General features: G+C 37.1%; 2 long non-coding RNA genes across 4 annotated transcripts in view; one reads left to right on the forward strand and one right to left on the reverse strand.

The window, feature by feature from the left end:
- LOC122161028 overlaps positions 1-15,380 on the forward strand; it is a 256,600-nt gene that overhangs the window by 15,201 nt on the left and 226,019 nt on the right. The window lies entirely within an intron of this gene.
- LOC122161030 overlaps positions 3,765-15,380 on the reverse strand; it is a 63,352-nt gene continuing 51,736 nt past the window's right edge. Inside the window, exons 3-6 of one of the 2 annotated variants that reach the window (XR_006169059.1) lie at positions 5,385-8,015; positions 4,766-4,837; positions 4,613-4,684; positions 3,765-4,528 (exon numbers count right to left, since the gene is read on the reverse strand). This is a non-coding gene — a long non-coding RNA (uncharacterized LOC122161030). The remainder of the gene's footprint in view (positions 4,529-4,612; positions 4,685-4,765; positions 4,838-5,384; positions 8,016-15,380) is intronic. The other variant, XR_006169060.1, reaches the window with a different exon arrangement.

A 15,380-nucleotide genomic window follows, 5' to 3' on the forward strand; every position in this document is an offset into this window, starting at 1 on the left:
TGAAGGTCTATCTGAAAGTTCTTTTAGTTCTAGTATCTGTTTAGCTGTTTGTGCTTCCCTAGTCTGCAGGGCAGTAGAGGCAGAAATTTCATTTTTTGTCAGGGTGTTAACCAGGGGCATATTGATACAGGATGGTGAACTGCATGGCATCTAAACGTAAATAGATCATCTTGAACTCTAGGCTTGTTATGGCTCATTATTTGGAGGTGAACACAGTAATTAGCGCAGGGTGTACTTCATGTTAATTAGGAATGTTTTACATATCAGATGGTGATGTTGACTTTAGAGGGCAACCACCTGGACTCAGCTCCTGCTAGCTAAAATTAATATTTGTGTATCTTTTTTTCTTCACTGTTTCAAAAAGCCTATGATAAAATATTTTAACTGTTTAATTACTAAATAGCATTTCCAGGCTAGCAAATAGCTTAATATTATGTGATTATTGGGATAGCTTGCCATTAACTACAGGTGATATCACAGTTCAGATAGTGTATGCATATTGCAGTTTATTTTGAGTCCAAATGCCCCTATCTCAGTGTCCAAGAAAATGTTGTTTTCCAGGTACCTTGTCTTTTTGCCAGGCCTATTCTGAACTCTGGTATCATACAATTCTGGTATCTGGTCCATTTTGGACTTGTCTTTCATTGTCAAGATGTAGAGTGGCATTTCTAATAGAGATTAACAAAACCAAATGAAAAATCACTGCATGATAAGTTACACTTTCAGGTCCCATTTTAACCTATTTACAAACTGGAATGGTAATTCTTTTGTTAAAAGAAAGTTTAAAAAAAAAAAAAAAAAAAAAAGGGGGGGGCTAACTTGGGTGCAACTGTATCTCCTGAAACAAATCCAGGAAAGGTCAGTATATGCATTGTACATGCTTGTTCTGGCTGCAGAGCTAGGGGATTCAGTTCTGTTTTACTCGTCAAGTAGAGAATAAAATTTCTGTTGTAATTCATGGCTTTTGTGGATTGGAGCTCCTACCCCTGGATCTTTCCCTGTATTTTTTCAGATGTAAACCTACAAGGAGTCTCTATTTAATTCTTGTGGAATTCTGACCACAATGCTGTAATCCATGGATGTTGCAGAAATTACATAATTGATTAAAAAAAATAAAGGCAATTGTTGCATTTCGGGGGATGAAAGAACCTCCTTCAAATTAGGAAAAAAACTTGTGGACACTAATGTATCTGTGGAATAAAGTTAGATAAATTTAAATGTGCTAACTGTGTGGTGCCATTACAAATGCTATTTTTGGCTGAAAATGATCAGCAGTTCCTTGTAAAATAGGGAAACATCAGACTATTTCAGCTAGCTTTGGCTGGGCTGTTTGGAACACGGTCTGCATTTCTGGCACTTGTGCTGAAAGAGGAAGCTCAGGAAGACTAATTTTTTTAAAGCAGTTGAGAGAAAATGATGCAGAGCTAAGTAGAAGAAAGAGGGGGAGATACAGTTATTAATCTGGAGTGGATGATAGCCTTAGAAAAAATAAATATCGTTTATTTAGGAAAAGGGAGTGATCAGCAAGAAGGAAAATATGGTTTTCATATCAAAATTACAGTATTGCTTCTTCCAGTGAAAGACACGTGACTAGAATGTATGATCAAGATACCACTTCCAGTTCAGATATAGATTATTTCTATATTTAACTTGTACTGTATTTCTTTACTTTACTATCTGTAAAGCAAGAAACATTATTGTGATGGTTTTAGGCTGTGCTGGACAGTGTAATGTTTTCATTTTGCTGCTGTCCTGAATCACCTGTGGTTTTCATGGGTATTCATTGCGGTGTAATTTGAAAGGTGATATTGAGTGTCTTTCTGTGCTTGGTAAACAGGAGCTAGAGGCTTGATGCAGAGACTTGGATTAGATGCTTTCACTCATTTTGCTCCAGAAGTTAGGAAAAATAGAAGAATGTCTGGAGTTAGCTAAAATCTCAGTGACCCAAACTTAACAGCAACCACTTGGTACTGCCTCTCCTGTTCCAAGCACAGTGCTGTGGACACTGGGAAATTATGATTTATCTCTTATATGAAAAGTATGTTCCTTCTCCTTTGCTGCTTTGAAACTAGTGCTCCTATTATGTCAAGGTCCATTGCGTTTGCTGTAACTTTGATATGCTTGACCTAAAAATATTGCTGTGAGTGAATTATTTACAGTGACATCAAGAAGCAATTTTCTAGAAGGTCTCTATAGCCTGCAGATACTGTACTGAGTATGGATGTATGATATTAATTAAAAAAACAAAAACAAAAACAAAAACCAACAACCCTGCAAATGACCAAGGAACTTCCCACAGTATTTCACAGCTACTGTTGCTGAATGGGGATCACTTCTGCTTCATTATGTAAAGGAAGCATGTGAAAAGCAGTGTCTCTTGTCAGAGAGGTGTGGTACCAGGTGTGGTATTGCTTTGCCCATGAGCATCCTGTAAAGTAATGGAGTTACTAAATTATTGAGTTGTATGAAATAATGTATATCTGTACACTATGGAGGGTCTCGATATGTAAACATGATTAAAATCACTGACAAAACTTATACAAGGCAACAATATTACTGTAGATATCTTGTAACAGGTAAAACATCTGTGCATTTTGAGAGTGCCGTCAACCACTCGCCTCCCCAGCTACCCTGTAACAAACCTTCTTTCTCTTGCACTGGATCCTGTGTCCCTGTAACAATTGTATTGTTCAACAATTCTCAGTTGCAGTAGGATTTGTTTTTGTATTTTCTTCTTTTGTGCTTGAAGGTGATTATGTGCCAGGATGTTGGCTCCTTCCGCTGCTGTGAAATTCCACAAACTGCAATAACACCTTCACTGTTTATAAATGCATAACACAACTATTAGTCACACTAGTAAAAGTAATAAATGCAGAAATAAGACAAGAATGAAGTAGCTGCAACTTGACTTGAAATGTTGTCCTTCTAGATATAATATATAACTTGCTTTTAATATGATATATAATATATATATATAATTTGATAGTTATTCAAGTTCTCATTGCTGTGTAGAAATGAGTGAACTTCAAGATAGAACCTAGGGTTCTCTATGCAGTGTTGCTGAGAAGTCATGTATCCACAGACACCCCTTCTATTAGTACTTAACTGCTGCCCCTCACCTCAGGAGACTGTGGATTCTTTGCGAATAAATATCAGAATGAAAAAAATACTTTTCCCAACCATTGATTTTTAAGTACTGTCTTAACAATTCCAGGATTTTTTTTTTAAATTCATTTGTGTGCCTCTCTTTGAATAACAGAGTTTTTAAATAAAAATGGAGTCTTGCGTGTGATTTGAGGGCTGATCTGTTTCGTTATTTAAATAGTTATTATTTAGCTAGACTGTTCGTACACAGTTCATGAAGCAGGTAGAAATGTTTCCTCCCATGATAGCCCTGATGGGTGCACTCTATTCCAGTGCTGCATGGTGAAAACTGCATGTGACAAGCAAGGACAGTGAGCTAGAGCACTGCATAACTGCAGTGCTGAAGTTAATGTGTAAATAATGAAACTGAGTATTGTTAATAGACCCCAGCTTTTTTAAGAAGAAAATAGGAACGTTACGTGATTGCCTAAATGCTAGAAGCAATTCTATTTATTAAAATGGTGCTGTGTGAAGGCTTGCACTTACCTTGGATGACTTCTGAAAAGTAGAAATGTAGGCTGGGCTCTATTTTTCCAACTAGATTAAACAAAAGTTTGAAGGAAATAAGGACAGAGCAGTGAGCTTTAATTATACTTTTATTTTTTCATTAGTGATGGCAATACTGAGTGTGACACAAGCACCCAGAGTTTAGAGTAATTTTGCAATTTAACTAGTGTTAAATACCAGGAATACATCTATTTCTGTAATCTGACCATTAGAAAAGGCAAATGTAGTAATGCTTACTGTCTGGTACCATTTATTTACGTATGTAAGATCACTGTCATGTAAAACTACTGAATCCTTTATTTGATATATTTTGTCCATGCCTCTGAATTGACTCCTGTTTCTGGTTTTGTCTTGACAATTATAGAAGAGACTTCTGTAAACTATTCCATAATACCTAGTTAAGATAAGATTTAAATACCCTTTCCTCTTATGCTCAGTCCTGAAGAATACATATATACAACTCTATTATTACTCGTTTCCACATACAGACTGAACAAGATAGTTTGTTTCCAATGATGCCAAACCCTGTGGGGGTGATATTCCAGAAACGTGCAGTGGTTTTGTTTTTTAGTCAACATAGTTAAATACACTTAAAAACAAACAAGTGAAAATAGAATATCCTCATTTATTTTTTGACCAGAAAAAATGTAACCTATAAGAAATGTCTGCTTCTCACTACTCCTTTCAGAGCTGACGTTCCTCCCAATTGCACCTGTAAAATGTGGGGCCACAGTTGCATTCATTGTTCAGTGAGCTTGTCCACATAGTTAAACCCACCGACAGCAATGAATGTTGATTGTGACCTTTTTTGTAAAGCATGGCAGAGTAGGGGAGAAACCTCATGTGCTGGTTAGGTTTCTATCTTCGGTGTGAAGGCCTGAAAGCATGAAGTAAGGAGGAGGATGGTTAGCTGGAGGGTACAATCAACGGTCGATGGTTTTCACTTAAATTCCAAACTCACCGACAGCGTTGAATGTTCACTGAAGCAACCACTACAAGAGAACTCCATTGACTTGACAGCATCCTTAAATGTCTGAAAGGAGGGGGGGAAATCAAAATTGACACGATTATTTTCATCAAACAGATGATGTAATTTCAGTCATTGTTCTCTTACCAATACCAGCACCCTTCTCTCTTTCCCATTTCCTTCTTCGTGCACGGAGCTGGCAGCTACCCAGATGTCTTCCTATGAAAAGAAAAGGTATTTCATTTATTCAAGCTTCATGTATGTAGCTGGTCATCCAGGCAGAAGTGGATTGGTTAATGTCCAAACTGAACTTCATAGCAAACCGAAACATAAGGTTTCACCTGTGTGTTAACAGATCCTGCCAAGAATATTGTGAAGCAGTGTTACAGTTTATACTGTGCCCAATAGAGTAAAAATATAAAGTAAGCAGAGTAAAATCTGCCAATATTCACCTCTTGATGAGTTTACATCAAGGCTTGGTGACCTAAATTTCTTTTCATGTTTTTTTTTATGTGGCTACACACTGTTTATATCCAGAACTTGCTCATTACAAATTGAAGTGCATAACAATTTCCACAGTAGCAGAAGCTTTTTTTTCCAGCATCTGAGCTTTCCAACTAAATTTTCCTCATATTTTTTAACTCTCTATATACACGTATATATTTTTTACACACACAATATGTATAGGATTACAATTTTAATGTTTTACAGGAAGAATTTCTGAGGCTACGGCAGAAGGCACAAAATGGTAACACAGGGATTTTACCTTCCTCGTGCTTGTTAGCAGTTCTCCTGCAGAAGGTTGTTCACGTGCAGCTTTGTTGGTCTGAGTTCCTTTAGTTGGGGCTGCTCTTAGATTACTGCACTGAAACTGTGAGTGATTCATTGGCTTCTAGGAGCTACTTGTTAAATCTTTTACCAGAGGACAAGCTAGGCTTGTACTCTCTCATTGCTTTCTGCACTTAAAGAATATTTTATAAAGATTTTTATTTGTTAATTTTGTTTATAGTATCATAAAGAGAGGTAGCACCAAAAGACTTTAGGTCGTAAATATGATGCCTTGCATATATTTTATTTTTTAAACAGATGCTGTGATAAGAATTTGGTTGCATTTGTTTTTTTCAACAAATTGCTCTTGTACAGATAACTGTATTTCTATCAAATACATCTAAAGTATCTCAAGAACAGAGGCATTAATATATTCTGCTGGAGAACTACAGAAGAATGGAATGTAAAGAATTTCTCCTTTCTGTAGATTTTTTTTTTTTTATTTAGGAATTTCAATGTGATCATGAGTATCTGTGAGTTCTAGTTCCAACCAACTGTGGCAGAGAAGCCCTTTCCTCCCTTTTTTTGGAGCTGATTCAGCAAAAGATGTTTGCTCTTGATATTTTAGGTCTGAAGCTTGATTTTTATTTATTTTTTCCCCATTTATTTGTACTGTCCATATCAAAATTCAACCCCATGGATGTAGAGAGAAAGGGAGTTCTTTATGACAGTTCTTTATAAACTCTTCAACTGAATAGTCTTTTGCACATCTGCGTCTGTTCAATGTTGTTCTAGCAAAAAATATATATATGGTCACTTGTGTTTCACATATTCCCTGCTATAAGCTTTCTTCCTCCATGCCATTTCTTTCAGTATTTATTCTATGGTCTTGTTCCCTGCTTCCTTCTGTCACATCGTATTTCAATATGAGGTCTGGCCAGACTGATACCTGGCAGTTAGGATGGGGTGTAAGGAAAAGAGAGGAGCTGTGTAGAGCTCGTGGCTGGATGGATTGCATCTTAAAAGGAATTGCTTTCATGGGTTGTTATTATTCCCTCCCAACCCTGTAATGGGAAAACCTCAGTATTTCCTTGGTTACCTAGCTGCTGTTGAAGTGGGCTGAAACTTGTAAGTACAAAAACACAAAAAAGTATTCCTGAGCTCCAGCCATCATTCATGATGTGTGCAGGTTATGCAGGGTAAAAATGCTTTCATCTTCTCTCATCTGGTTTTAATTTTAATTTTTTTCTAAATCCCTTACTGGGCTTAGCTAGCTATTACAAATGCCAGCTTTATTTTAAGTTTTATTTCAGATCTGCAGGCTTATGTGAACATTCAGATTGGATGTATGGTTTTTTTATTTAAGGTTAGTAGGTCATAAATAAACCAAAGCACTTTCCTTGCTGTGAGCAATAGGGTCATGGTGTACATGAAATATCGCTTTAAAAAAAATGGGAACCTAACGTGAATTGACAGAGGTACATGAGGAAGTAGTTCGTTGTGTTGCTGTAAAGGCCATAGGGATTTGGACTGCGAGAGCTGCCTGTTTTAGGAATAGATTAGATATCCTGTCTGATGACCTGTACTTAATTTAAGTGACTGCCTTTGCCAGCCCTTCCAGAGGGCAACTGTGTGAAGTAGAGCATCTCATCTTCAGTTCTTTTCCTTTTCCTCTTCTTGATGGCCTGACCTAAATTGGAGATATGGGTGTTGTGCTGTACAAACAATTACTTCAGTTGGTACGTGAGCTGCATCTTCATTTTTCTTAGTTAGCTTTTCCATTTTGATCTTGTTATCTTGAATCAAAAGACAAATATTCATTGTACCAGTTAATAATGGTAATGAGATTTTTTTTATGCAGTATCTTCATGTTTAACATCTAGCTGCTTTATCTAAATTTATTATTTAGCTCCCACTCCCTAAGATGGCTGGAGCTATGAAGTACTGCTCTGCCTTGCTTATTGCTCCACCTCTTCCTTTCTGGTTTCTCCCTCCCTCACGCTAACTGCTTGATGAAATAGAGCTTCCAACAGCTGTTTCAGTATTTTTAACAATTTTACTGCTTGTCCAGCAATGCAGTCCCTTGGAACAAATGTTTAGTTGAACAAACAGATCCCAGTTTGGGAGTTTTCTTACAATTCTAGTTGATGACACCAGTCTTTTTTCTTTTTTTCTTTTTTTTTTTTTTTTTTTTTTGTTAAACTTAGACACTTTATGTGGTCTTACAGCATGGTGGTTTTTTTGTTTTTCCTTTGCAAGCATTGAATTACAACTGGAAGGTGGAGAGCCGAGACTTTTTCCGTAGGCAAAGAGTCACAGTAAAAAAAAAAAAAAAAAAAAAGCTGAAATTCAGGGTTAATACTCATCTTAAAAAGTTATCTCATGGATATAATTCTTGGCTACTTCTACTTGCCCTCTCCCACAGCCTGTCAACAGGCTTCCAGTCATACACTTGGGAACAGGATGTAATGTGATGTATTTTTAATTGTCACTGAAGGGAGTTCCAATGCAAGTGCCTAAAAATAACTCTAATGCACATGGAGTCAGGCTCTCAGTTAATGTAAACTGGTGCAAGTCCATCGAAATCAGTGGCATCTGCCTTTCCACCAGCTGGCACCTGGATGCTCCTCTGGAAAAAAAAAAAAAAAATGAAGTAGAATGATCACTTATCAGTTTCTATCATCTTTTCCTGTTTTATTTTTCCTGTTTATCTTAAGCTATTTTTAGATGCTAGATCCTCATGTTGCATCTACGTTTTACCTGCAGTAAATGAACAATGGCACTAAATCTCACTGTGCATTGACAGTGCTGTGCTTCCATCAAGAGAAGGAGTTGAATCCAGCTGACTGTTGTTATTAGCGATTCAATTTATTCGTGGACGTCTGAGTTTTATACCTTGGAAATAAAGCCATCAAAAGGAAGGCCTTTACCTGACAAAATGAAAAGCGTTCATTTCTTCTTTGATCTTAAAAAATGCGAGAAGAGAACTCAATAACCTTTCCTGTAATATAAGACTCTAATTGTATTATACAAACACTAACTGCAGTTGTTTCTGCAGTTGGTTGAAGCACAGCTTCTAATTATTTCTGCAGTAATGCTAAAGGCCAGTGTTTTTCAGCTAGATGATCAGATGTTTTTGTGTTGTGTCAACCTATGGAAACGTGGTAACATCTTTGTAAACCTCTGTTGGGCAAAGATGTTTCAGGGAGCATTTACTGGAGTATAGCTGCTTCTGGAGGAGAGGAGCAGCTGTATAATATTTCAAAGTACTCATGCTTGCCGCCCCAGTCAGGAGAGAATGCTGCAATTGTACATAATGGTACGGAGAAATCTAAAGTTATGCAGAATTAGCCATATTCTTGGCTAAAGGAAAAGAAGGGGAAAATCACGTGGCACGCAGGAAATGCTTTTCGGAGATCCAAAACTTAATACCGAGGCTGCTCTTAAACCAAACCAAAACTTCTGTGATACGCACACATGTCACAGGGTAGTGTGCACACTTTTGGGTTCTTCTGTAGTACTGGTTTCTGGGCCAGCAGAACATCTCTAAGCCTGCAAGCTCACGTGCTTGTAGCCTTTAACTAGGCTGCTGTCAAAAAACTGACTGCTTTTGAGGTAAAAACTGTCAAGTAATATTGTGTGTACAGGACAGTTTGAGGTGAGATGCTCATTAGCCAGGCTAGTTTAGGAACAGAGCAAATGTGAGGAGCAGTCATAATATTTGTTCAAATACTTAACTGTACTTCCAAAAATAATGTATTTAGGGTTGGAAAGTATTCTTTGCCCACCAAAATTTTACCTGATTGCTGTTTCATTAAACTTTGATTTTAAAAACCCCTCAAAATCAGAATTTAATGTGAAAATACTCAATGCAATATGATTTTGGTTGTTTTTTGCTTACTGCATTATGTAACTCAATGAAAATTAATTGCTATTTTTATTTATTAGATCACAATTGCATTCTTATGTTCTAAATGTACTTTTACATCTGAGCAATTGAACCAGACTGCAATTTGAGTGAGTATTCCTTCATGTTAGCCTTATTTGAGGACATTTTTCCAGCATGGAGGATTGCTGTGCTGGACCTGTTAACTTTGCTTTGTATCTAAAGCCAAGAAATTGGTGAATATATTCTAATACTACATGCCGTTTTCCAGTCCTTTTGGACAACAGTTCTCCATCTTTTTTGTTACTGGGACACGTTACTATTTATGGAAGATATACACATATTTCTATGCTCATAAATCATATGTAAACATCTGTTCTTTAGATCAGTAGATGGAGATTTGAACTGCTTTTTACATTAATATCCATGAAGCAATGCTCACCGACATTGTGCTTAAATTTTAATATTTTAAAAAATATCTCAGTGATGTAACTTTGGATTTTTTGATATAGCAAACAGTCTTACATAGAGTTCTGTGTTGCCTGTACCCAAGAATGTCTAATAGAGTGACAGGATAGATGGGGCAAATATTACAAACAACGTGATCAACTTGGCTAAAACACAACAGTTCTGTTAGTAAAACTCTGTACAATGTACTGCTTTTGAAGGGAATTTCTTACCCTCCTCTGTTTAAACAGGAACCCTTCCCTTATTTCTTGAATCTGTGTTGTGTGCAGAGACCTATGCTTCTGTATAAGTACTGTATATTTTGCACATGATCCTGCAGACAAGATTTGAAGGGCAGTAACTGCAAAGCTGTGTTCTGAAAAAATACAGTATGTATGGAAACAAAAGACTGTGTGCAAGTTAAAATGTAAGATGTGGGAAAGAAAACTGTGTACAATAGGATGTGCTGGATGTGAATTTAAAAAAAAAAGTTTTCATTTTCTTATTTTGAAATCTCAATATTTATATTTTTTGCATGAAGATTTTTACAGCTACAAGTACAAAAATCTTCAGTATCAATTCCGTTCAGCCTTTATTAGAATCCTAGAATTGCTCAGGTTGGAAAAGACCTTAAAGACCATCAAGTCCCACCGCAACCTAACCATACTACCTGAACTCTAACAGCCCTCTGCTAAATCATGTCCCTGAGCACAACATTCCTTATTTCAAGAAAGGATTTATTTCTAAGTAGCAAAAGCTGATTGGCTGCTTTTCACCGTCTGCTCCATTGGGTTTCCTTCATGGGAAGGGAGACTTGATATTTTGACTCTGAGTTAATAAGTATCAGCAATGGCAACTGGGTTTTCATAGGATGAAATTCTGTCTAAAAACAGGAATATATTTTGTATTACTAAAAGGTATTAAGTCTTAATGCAAGTTGCCTTGGTCTTTGCCTGCCTCTCCTCCCGATTTCTATAGGAAGAGGAAAAAATCAAAACGCAACCTTTATCAAAACAGCAACAGCAAAGAAGGAAAACCTGCTTCAGTGCAGATGATGTGATTTACATCTTGAGTTTTCTGGTCTATTTCTGTACAGCATTACCTTTTAGGTTCTTCACAGTGATTATGACAGACGTATATACTCAGAAAAACGTGACTGAGGTTTTGAAAACAGTTTTTGTATTCATGCTTTTAAAATAGAAAAATTTCATCAACGTTTTCGTTTTCGTTGGAGGCGGGTGCTGCTTTTGTGAGAGTTAGCTTTGGGATCCTCCATATGCCTGTACTTAACACAGCCAGAACAGAGTGCAGTTGCAACTGGCTTTAAATATCCCATCCCCCTCTTTTTTTTTTGTTTGAGTCACTATAGGAATGGACTGTCAGAATTACCGAATTCAAATAATTATGGTCCTGCTGCACAAAGTTTCTTTTGATCAAGAGCAAGTCATTTGAACCTTAACATTTAGTGGGTAATACTTAGAGCCTCATAAAAGTGTAGTGATGGCTGATATCTCATAGTGCTTTGAACATGTGAAGTGCTATATAAACAGTATAGGGCTATTGCACACAACTCGAGCTATTAGCATTTGAGGCACACTGCCCCGGGCCCTTAGAGCAGGAATTGTGTCCTCACTGGAAGAGAGGCACCTTTTTAGGTTCTGTGTCTCTGTTTTGTTTAAACATCAGGAACTTCTTACGTAGCACGTAGATATGGAAAATATATATGTGCACACATATTTTCAAATGCTGTGTTTATCACACAGTACTAGAAAAAGGCAGAAGATATCCAGCTAGAACTGTTATTGTGCAAATGTAAGGATGGCAAATGGCTGCCTGATGACAGTATCTGCTTTGCTGTAATTATGTTTTGGGGTTTTTGTGGGTTTTTTCCTTTGCAAAATTTCTATATGCCAAAATACTTATTGCTGACAAACTCAGTATTTTCCACACATACTTTAAAATGAGATTGTGCTTCAAATTCATCCTTGAAAATACCAGCATGCTTCACAAAGGTTAAACCACAGATTCAAGACGATGTTGAGAACTTCATGGATGACTGTGTATAAAAGCTGGTGAAATAAAATTAAGGTATGAACTTAAAATAGAGGGGCATTTGCTAAACAGGCAATGTAATGTCCATCTATGAGTGGGACGTACTGCTCAGTTTGGAACAAAGTTTTCTTAGGGTAGTTAGAATTGCTGGTTTTGCTTTGTTTTGACTGTCCGTTGCATGGTCTGTGTGCTTTGATAAATAAAGGCTGCTGTTTAGGATGCAAAAGATACGCCTGTCTTGCAGTCACTTCACTGTGCATCCTGGGGCAGTAGAAAGACTCGTGGCTTCTTCTGGGAGAAGAGGAAATGCCTTGAAGTCTTTTTATGCAAGTCATTGCTGCGGTTTAAAAGAGCACAACAGTTTCTGGCCCGTAGTTAGCGTAATATGCTTTTTGCCTTCTGGTAGTGCAGCAGCAGAGACCCTTCTAAAGAAGTGCTTTTTCTACTTTTATTATTCTTATTTTTTGCAGTCTTGAGCTTAGGCTTTTAGGCATGTTAAATGATCTAAACAAGCTTTGGATTTTTGTTACACAAGTTATGGATTTGTGTTACTGTTATCTAGGAAAAACCATTCAAATCAAACACGCTATTGACTAAACCCTACAAAGCTCTGAATACAGCGTAAGCTCAGACTTGGAAGGACTGGGCACACAGCTGAAATGCTTAGCGTAGCAAAACCCATTGCAGTACAGTTACTTGTACTAGATCCAATGATTTACAGCATGGGTGAAGCGTAATCCTCATGTTCATGAAGTTAATGCCTAGTTCATTTACTGTTGTTTCCCTATATATGAAGACCAACACACAAAACACTTGTTTTCTACTCTGGAAATTGTGTTTTTAAGTATTGTCTAAACAAAGCCCACAACAAAAGTTACAGGATTGCAGGAACTCTTATAAAAGCTTATCTATTTTGTTGAAAATTGGTACGCTCATAGTGTTTTCCATTTGCCTGTACTTTTGTGGCTGTCCCAGCATCCTCATCCTTGTCCCTGTTCAGTTCAGCTGCCTTTTGAAAATCACTTTGTGCTCCAGTGACCACTTTAAACTTTCTATTGATAAAATTAAACTGGACTCTTAATTTATTTTTCCAACAGAAAGTGCGAGTTGAAAGTGGTCATTAGCCCAAAAACCTACAGTGAGAGCAAAGATGATTTTATTAGGAAGGGAGAGTGATGTTTAATCTCTTTTCTGTCTTTCAGACCCTTTTTTATGCTAATTTCTTATATCTTTTTTTGCTTTCTCCCCTTTCCCAGACTCCCAGGAAATGCATTTTCTACACACTTTCCTGAAGTTCCCCTCTTCCAGCCCCACAGCAGTGAGGTTTCCCTCTTTGTAGTTATCTGCTGCAGGAAGAAAGAGTAAACCAGGAGGAGGGGGAGAAAAAAAGCCAAGTTTTTGGGAACTTGGCTGAAACTGATTCATGAATCCAAATTCTGTCTACAAAAACTGTGGGAGATACACTAGAAGCTTGGCAATAAAGTAAATGACAGAATCAGATGAGGGAAAATATGTATAGCCAAAGGATGTGGGGATTATTAAAATATTCCCTTTGCTTCAAATGCGCTTGTGTGTGTTTTAACAGAGCACATAAACACACAACACAAGCAGTAGAATGTGATGGGAGAAAAGAGGATTTCTCTTTCTTTTGGAGACCCAGGGCTATCAGTTATAGCAGTCTAGGGCTATAGTTATACATCTGTTACATCTAAAAGGCCCAAACATAATAAAAATGTATTTCCACACAACCGACTCTTCCTCTTTTCCAGTTCTGAGTATATTTAAACTGCTGGTCTGTACTGGTTAGTAGAATGTCAAAAAAGATTCCAATGCAGGCAGCACCTTTAGTGAAAGCACTAGGTTTAGAGATCAGCTTCTATAGAGATCAGCCACTAATAAAACCATTGTTAGTACAACCATAGGTGGTGCTGGCTGTTCTGAAAGATTGTGGGGGTTTCTGTTGTGAATTATATTTTGATTTTGTTTGTTGTGGGTTTTTTTTTTGTTGTTTTTAACATCTTTACCTCATGCTATTTCCAAAACCCTTCTAATGGCATCTGGGGAGTTTGATTCAAATTACTATGCAGAGTAAAGGTGTTCTATTTGTATTTTTCTTCGGAAAACTCAGGATAAAATTCCATTCAGTGGGAGGGCTCCATTGCTTAAATCCTATATAAACTCTGTCTGAACACCTAATGCAGAGATATTAAGCTGGCTTTTAGCAGATACAGTGAATTTCATTCTTAGTGAATGACCCAGGTGCTAAAAGCTATGGCTGAAAGTGCCAGGTTAAAAGCACAAGTCAGCTAGGTACATAAATATTACATGGCTACATCTTTAATGGGTTCCTGTCGTAGACATGCTTTGTTTTAAAGATTTCCATAACCCTGCTGATTTATTGCGTCTTCTCTAGAAGTATGCTGTTAGCAGGAAACTCGGTTGAAGCGCTTTCAATCATGTTGGAGGATCATTATACTTTCACTTGAATAACTAATTAGTTGCAAGAAATTAACCACCGCTGTTTAGCACAAAAACACTTCCAAAAAGGATTTATTTTTGTTTGGGAAAATGACCTTAGGCGCTTGAGGAGGAGGGCAGAAAGGAGAAATAATGATCTGGCTGTCTTTTAATATAACTTTTGTTTTCAATTCAACCTGACAACAAGCAGGCAGAATAACATGGTGCCTTATTCAGAAAGCTTAGACTTGGGGCAAGCACATTTTAATCTTGCCTGCCACACGAATCTCAAGGCTGACCTCATCCCATTGATTGAAACTGGTTTAAGATTCCACATACCATCCCTTAAGGCTATGTAAGAGAGGATACAAGAAATGAATTACTGAATGGGATGAAAGAATATAATATGACCAAAGAAAGCATATAACCAGTCTGTTCATGTCACTGGATCTCATTTATCTTGTGAAATGTGGATCATGCTTAACTGTCATACGAAGGTCTAGGATGTACCTTGCATAAGAGTTCAGTATTATTGTCACGTGCTGTTTGCTGTTCATAGCATCGCTAATGTAAGATATAGTGAAGGTAGGAATTAGAACTAACAGCAGTTAAAATACTTAGTGATTTGTCCCACTTTGGGGGCAAAAACTGCAAGGAAATTTAGGAAAAATGGCTTCTGAGATCTAATTTCTTCCCAACGGTATGAAAACACTTCCACAAGAGAATAAATAAGCTGACTTTATCATGTTTTTTTTCCCTTTGGAGCTTGCATTTCATTCAAACTACTTGAGAAAGACATACGTATACAAAAATTTGTGAACTATAAAATAGAAACTGAAATTATTGTGCTTGTACAAGTCAGTTCTGCTCTTTCAGTCTTTTCCTTCCTCTGTGCAGAGACAGTGAATTTCTCAGGTATTTGGAGAGGGAGAAGTATCCTTCAGTAATGTAAGGGCCAAAGTGAGTTGAAGCTTATTGGTCTTTCTTGCTCTCCTCTTCTATATACCTATGCTTGCAAGATTAGAAAATTGTCTTCGGTATGTGTACCTGAGATGTAATTATACAGAAACGCTGGAAATTATTCAGTGTAAAAGGAGTCACTGTGCTACTGCTGTTATGCCAAACTCCTGCTGAATTTTAAAAAAAAAAAAA

The sequence above is a fragment of the Centrocercus urophasianus genome, unplaced genomic scaffold, assembly GCF_019232065.1.
Source record: "Centrocercus urophasianus isolate 14NV4802_14NV808 unplaced genomic scaffold, USGS_Curo_1.0 seq_18, whole genome shotgun sequence".
NCBI classification, from domain to species: Eukaryota; Metazoa; Chordata; class Aves; order Galliformes; family Phasianidae; genus Centrocercus; species Centrocercus urophasianus.